Source organism: Ixodes scapularis, unplaced genomic scaffold (assembly GCF_016920785.2).
Source record: "Ixodes scapularis isolate PalLabHiFi unplaced genomic scaffold, ASM1692078v2 PGA_scaffold5__190_contigs__length_132052651, whole genome shotgun sequence".
Taxonomy (NCBI): Eukaryota; Metazoa; Arthropoda; class Arachnida; order Ixodida; family Ixodidae; genus Ixodes; species Ixodes scapularis.
In genome coordinates, this window is record NW_024609880.1 from 48,898,712 (window position 1) to 48,905,834 (window position 7,123).

General features: G+C 43.3%; 1 pseudogene; it reads right to left on the reverse strand.

Moving 5' to 3' along the window:
* The window catches only part of LOC120839570, a 192,526-nt pseudogene extending 185,913 nt beyond the window's left edge, over window positions 1-6,613 (reverse strand).
* Window positions 6,614-7,123: the final 510 nt, after the last annotated feature.

Consider the following 7,123-nt stretch of genomic DNA (forward strand, 5'->3'; position numbering starts at 1 on the left):
CACGCCAGCTAATTTAAACGATTCCCGCCGTCGCAAGTTACGGAAAACATGGCAGCTAATTTTTGATGCCGGAAAAATTCCCGTATCCGTGCATCACGTGCGGTACAGTGACTGAGAGTTACAGTTTTCTGCCATGCTTCTACGGGTCAAGTTACGGGGAAAACCGTAGGGCCTCATTACTCTCATGCACGTAAGACATAGTTAATGCTGTGACCATGATGGAAGACAACGGTAATTGTACCGGCATCAAAAATTAGCTGGCAATTTCTATTAATTTGACAGAATTTGTTTTTACAGTGAATGTACTTTTTGTCAGGATCCGATGAGCTTGGATTGTGTCTAACTCTGGACCGGGAATCTCTGACAAGTCCAGCGTGTAATCCACGGCGAAAGGCCCTGTACAGCGCTATTTGTAAGTGCTTTTTATTCTAATAGTTCATGAAAGACGTTATGGTTGGTTACTTTTGTGTTCGAAGTCATGTTTATTTCATTTTTGCTGCTAAAATATGGCTGTCTTCTTGGCGGTAGATGTGTGCTGTAGTAAAGTCCTCCCAGTAGGTCCAAAGCCGAATGCCACAGAGCGTTGAGTTAGTCCTTATTTGCCAAGATTCGGCTTGTTGGGTGCGAGTGGAATGTCAGTTACGTCACTGCGATATGTGAATGTATTTGCCAGTAATTGTCTTTAGTCGACGATTTCTTTTTATATGACTGATTTATTTTAAATTCTTGATTCATTCAAATGTCATGTTCTTTCCTATATCAGGGTATTTATTCGACTTAATTTAGTAGTACATTTGACGCTAGTGCGCTGAAGAGGAAGGCCAGCGGTTTGATTTTTAACTTGTAAGTGATATGGAGGCAATATGGGTACATTTAGGACTACATATTTCTGTGCCGCAAATACCGTAAGCCTTAAAACATTTTTTTGTTTGTTTTCAAATCAACATAGAAATATAGGTGTGAACTTAAATGGCGAGGTTGTAATTATCAGTTCTTAAAAACCGGTGAAAGGAAAAAAAATGTTTTTTTTTAAAATCTGGTTGGGGCAGCGTGTCAAAAAAAATTGAAGTGAAAATTTTTTTTTTATTTTAGAGAAATATTGATGGCGCTAGGTGCCTTGCAACTAAGTCAATAGTCACCTCCTTTCAACTGCTTTTCTCTTGGCATTCGAGCGTGTGGAGGAGAGGTGGATCGGCTTCACCTTTACGTTGAGGTGGAAACAACGAATGACCATCTCGTTGAGGTGGAAAGAGCAAATGACCATTCTGTGATGTCATGGACTTTGCCCGCATAATTTCAAATCAATCTTTTGCCGTCAATATTGCTCTAAAATTATTTATATTTTTTTTTCGCATAAAATTTATTTTTTGACACTTACTAATATGGACTTGTCCCAACCAAACTGCTTAAAAAATATATATATATGTTGTTTTTTTTCAAAGCCTCTTCAAGGTTAGATGAAGGGTTGAGGGTCACTATGATGTTGCAAGGTTAGGCCTAAGCAATTTATAGATTCACCTTCCTACTATTTGAAAAAAAGAAAAAAAGAGCTCTAAGTTCGACCTTGCAATGCAATTCCTTCAGAGTGGTGCAACCAGTTCATTCACATGCAACGAGAAATTTAAAGCCCACACCTATTGTGCAGCTAGCTGCATGATGAAGTGGCACACATGAACAGCTTGCTGACTATCTAGTAGTGTCGGTTGTGGCGGAGCTTAGGCATGCCACGATGCATTCTTTGTTTTGACATGTGGCACATTTATCAATTATTTTAACTCTTGCGAATCAAAACCTGTGTGTTCTTGGGTTGGGGTACTTATATATATATATATTTAGAATTTGTGCATTTTAGTATGTATAATTTTTTTTTTATGTTAAAATGTACTTTATGGCAAATTAGCTCCTTGTAGAGTTGAAATTACTTTTAATTAATGGTCTCCCCAAACTGAGATGTTACATGCATTCGCTAGCTTTTTTTTTTTTTTTTTTGTAAAGTTGTAAAATAAACTATAATATACGGCAGTCAGCACTGAACCACCACAATAGATTGTTCACACTAACTAATCTATAAAAACTTGGACGAGTCTACTTAGACAAATCCAGATGTTAAGAAATTGCATTCATCCTACCCTTCGGGAAAGTCTGTATAAATATAGAGCTATGTCTTTTGCCACTGTGGGCAGAGGCCAGCTGAATTGCTACCGTTTGGAAGGTGGAGGGGTGATGTGCAGGGAAGCTAAACCCTGTCCCCCTCTCCCATATTGTTTGCTATAATTGTTTCAAATGTCAGGAAAAAGGGGGGGGGCAACTGCCCCCTCCCCTTGCACCCTTGTCCCGATGCCACTGGCAGGGGGTGCTAGCTTGGGGATGCCATAAATAAATGCAACCACTTACGGCTGCCATTGCATACAAAGGAGAAAAAAGAGCGAGAGGAAGAGAGATGTGGATTATTTTTCTTTTAGGTGTTCATGTCAGAAGGGGTACTAATGGTTTTGGATGGTTGCGGCTGAGTGAGCTAGCCATGAGTGCTGCCTAAGTGTTTGGTTCGGACTCTTGTTCAATCGGCAAAAATGCAAGTCCCTGCCAACTATTCAAGTATATTCCATGAATGGCTCCTGGGATTTTCGAAAACGGTCTATTGTCTTGCAAATGAGAGCACTGGTATTAACTAAGGGCACTTAGCAAGCTTACTCTTTTTTAATATTTCTGACTTTACATTTATGCATTCATTCTTCACAGGAGGAGTGGCACGACGGATCGACCTGCCCGGTGATGCGCAGTGATGAAGAGGACTCAAGTGCCATAACTCTGGTGTCGGAGGACCACTTCTTTGAGGTGACGGATATTGTGGCTCGTGCTGTGCTCGTTCTTGCACTGCACTGGGTCCACGACATATCTTACCGTCAAAAAGCAAGCCGGTCACTCGCAGTGATTGGGCACTTCATTGGTTTGAAGTACAAGATAAAGTCCGTCCTGGCTTTGGATCTGATATCAAAGTTAGACACTTTTAGCCAGAGGGAATTTAGGTGCCAGTTTTGGTTTTTTTGCCATGTGCTGAAATTAAAGTCTTGGTTTATTAAGCTTTTTTCTACTGTTTTTATTCTTTCCATGCTGACTTTTCATGAAGACCTGTAGCCTCTGTACAGGCTCATTATCTATGTGCCGTTCCACATTTCCTATGCAACCATCTTGTAAACATGTACATAGCCGATTTTAGATTTTAGGGCTACTGTTCATTGCAAAATACTTGAGTTGTCCCTAGTTGTATGCAACAACTCCTGCAATAAGGCCAAAAGCATTCCACATTACAGTGAAATCAAGAGAGGTATTGACATTCATAAAATAATTGCAAAAAGAAAAGTACAGTGGTCGCACTTTAACTGGCTAGAAATGCTGATTGCCAGTAGAGTTTTTTTTTCTTTTTTACTTTTTTTTCAGCAAACTTTTTATTAACAAACAGCCAAATTTACACTTCTGTTCTTCTAATTTTCTTTTCAGGCGTTTCTGTTACTTTTTACTGGGTTAACTTGCACTCAACAACACAACAAAAACAACATATAAGAGTATAATTGAGTGGAGTTTGTGTGACCCCTTCCTGGAGAGTGTGTTTAATTCTTTTATACAGAGTTTAGGCACACGGGGGTGTACTTTACACAATTCTTTGTGGAGAGTAATTGACTCTATTAAAGAGTTAAGCACTCTTCGAAAAGGGGTAACACAAACTGCTCAAGTGTGCTGTTATTTGACATTAACTCTCGCTAGAGAGCATACTTAACTCTTTAGTATGAAGTGTAGGCAACACTTCTAATGGAGTTTTATTTACTCTCCTCAAAATGGTCATCACAACTCTTCCTAGAGAGCATGCTTAATTCTTTAATACAGAGTTTAAGCAACACTTCTAATGGAGTTGTAGTTACTCTGCACAAACAAGTGAAATCAACTCCTCCTGGAGAGTTTTTTTAACTCTTTACACAGAGTTTAGACAACACTTTTAATGGAGTTCTCATTACTCTACACAAAAAAGTGAAAGCAACTCTTCAGGGAGAGTATGTTTCTCTTAAGTACAGAGTTTAGGCCACACTTCTAATGGAGCTGTAGTTACTCTACACGATGGAGTGAAGGTAACCCTTCCTGGTGAGTACGCGTAACTCTTGAATACAGAGTTGAAGTTACTCTACATGAAGGAGTGAAGGTAACTCTGCCTGGAGAGCCTCCTTAACTCGTTAACAAGGAGTTTAGGCAATACTTTTGATAGAGTTATAGTCACTCTACACAAAGGAGTGATATTAATTCTCGTCAAAGAGTTTAGACAACACTTTTTATGGAGTTATAATTACTCTACACAAAGGAGTGAAATTAACTCTCACACTTACACACCGAAAGAGTAGTGCTGACTCTGGCAAAGGTATTGGCATGACTCTTTATAGAAGAGTTAAATGAACACTCGCATGGGAGAGTTAAACTGACTCTCGTCGTTGAAGGGTAACCGTTACTCTCAATAGAGAGTGTGGTTTGCGACAACCCAGATACTCTCCAAAAAGAGTCGAGTCGACACTTGTCGACTCCTTTTTTTTTTAGAGTGTGGTGTGCCTGTCGTCTGCAGCAGAAATCAAAGCCCGTTTGCTCGAAGCGCGGCTAAAGTTACCCGCAGTACATAGGAGACAGATTCTGAAATCACGTGACTGGCTCGGTAGGGATGCGGGGAGCCACGCATGGCCCCGTCGCTTCGTTTGACAAAATGGCTGCGGCGTACGTAGTTTCCACGTTCGCGATCATATTGGTGTTTGTCTTCAGGGCCCGTTTGCTCGAAGTCGGTTAACTTTAACCGCAGTTGAAAGTTAACCGCCCTTCCCTACTAGGTTCCTACAAGTACCTAGCCAAGTTTGAGGAGGGCTGGATGAGCGATAGCTCCGTGTTTTATTATAGGGTGATAGCTGGTGTCACTATATATTGGTTGTAGCGAATATAATTGGCTTCTGTGGAAAAGTTCCCAAAAAGGAGGAACCCAACAACGCGCGCTACCGGGTTCTTGCGACGCAGCGCGGCATACATTGGAGCAGACAAATTTTTCGTTGCTCGTGGTACAGATGTGAGGTAAGGTAAAACTAAATTCACCTAATTCGGCTCTAGTGAAAATAGAGCTATAATTAAATTACCCAAACACCGAGGAGAACGCTGGAAGTGTAATTCTACGGTCCGCGCGCGCTGGCCTTCCTCTTATAAAAGATTGGCAGTAAATAATCATAAGGCTTTGACGAACGTGGGTGCAAGGCTAAACTTGTTTTAGAGTTTTGGTTTTAGAACAATTACTACTGCAGATACCAGCACGTGCAACGCGTGCAACTACACTCGTAACATGCACCTCGGTGCTTGGGAAATTTAGAAAAATGTCAATTGGGACGCTGTCTGCTTTTGTGTGCTGTCAATACCCGGCCGATTGAGTCAAAACAATCCACTTTCCAAAAACGTTGCCATTCCGACAATTATCGCGTTCATTTAGGCTTAGTAATGGCCAAAATCGAAAGACTATCTAAAAATGAGGGGAGGTCATTGCTCATGCTTTGCGATTTAAGAGAGGTAAGGCAAAGCGAAAGCCTCCTGCATCATTCATTGCTGACTTACGCACCCGATATTGCAGCTACAACGACATATTAGTTCCAAAGCGAGCGGCCCTCACTCCCCGGGGCGCTGCCATGTTTCCCCGCATCCCAGTTACGTGATTTCAAAGCCAGTTACGTGATTTCAAAATCCCTCTCCTAGGTACTGCGGCTAACTTTAGTCGCAGTTAGCACTAGTTTAACCGCGCTTAGCGTTTCGAGCAAACGGGCCATGATGGATAGGGTCCCATTGGCTGGCGCGCGTCATAGTTTCAAGGAACGAGGCTCCCATAGGCACTCGCGCGGCGTAGTTCCAAAGAACGCCACCAGAGAAGCCCTCTCCATGGCGGCGCCGCGCACGCAACGGCCCGACCGCCGGTAAGACGTGCGGGCCTGGGTGCAGAGCCCGCATGGGCAAACTTCGGAGAGGCTGCACGGCCGAGCGCAGCGCGGCGAGGCCACTTCATGAGAGCGCGCGCTTGGCCGCTGTCGCTACCTCAGCAGTAGCGAAACATGGCCGTCCACGCCAGTACGCCACAGACTAACTAAGGGTGTGGAAGAACGACCATTCATGCTTTCGTATTCACAGCTCAAAGGAAGTGCTTAGGTGTCCTCGGAATTGTTTTTCACCGTGTGATACCGATCGCAAACGCCCTTTACGAAAGGTACCTTTAGCTAAGCGACATTATAGCTAAAGGTAGCTTTACGCTGATTAGATTCGTGCTCCGTATAGCGCAAGCCCGAATGGACATTTGCTAGAAATATCCCTAAGGACTGGGGAAATGAACACGAACGTGAATAGCACGTTTTGTGAAGGCGCTTACCAAGGCTTTCCCTTCACTGTCGAAAGGATGCAAAAGAGTGGTATCAACCTGGTCGCAGCCCGTCTTCTGCTGGATCGCTTCCATGTCGGGCCTCTCCGTCCTCCTTGCACGTGGGCTACAAGCGAAGAGCAGAGATCACCATCGCCCGCTGCTCATCAGAGACTACAGACCAACTCCAGACCCTGGCGTCATGCTGCTGCGCTGGCGCTGCTGTCTGCACGGCGCTTGACCAAACGCAGTGGCCACAGAACGTGTGGTCAAGCGCGGAGCGATACGCATTGGCGAATAAGGCGGTTGTACGAAACACCTTTTTACCTTTGGTGACATGTTCCGACATGTTGATGAACAGAGTCCGCGACTTTTCCCACTAGCTTGCATGCGGGCGATTAATTATTAGCGTACTTTTTGGCGTTGGTGTAACACAGAGGCATATATCGAGTGGCCCTGTAGGCGACAGAACTCAGTAAGCAATACGACCGGGAATGTGTATGGAGCGCATAAACGCACGTTAATTCCGCTTTTCTTTTTTTTTTTTTTTTTTTTTCGTAGTCGTTTGGTCATTTTGGTCGCCCGCGTTGGGGGAGAGCACGGTAGATTCCGAGTTCGGGCGGGTATCGCATCACGTAACGTTAAAACAAGCTGTATCATTAATACTCAGTCATCAAGACGGTTTGATTTTATATTTTTTTCTTTTGTGTCCAA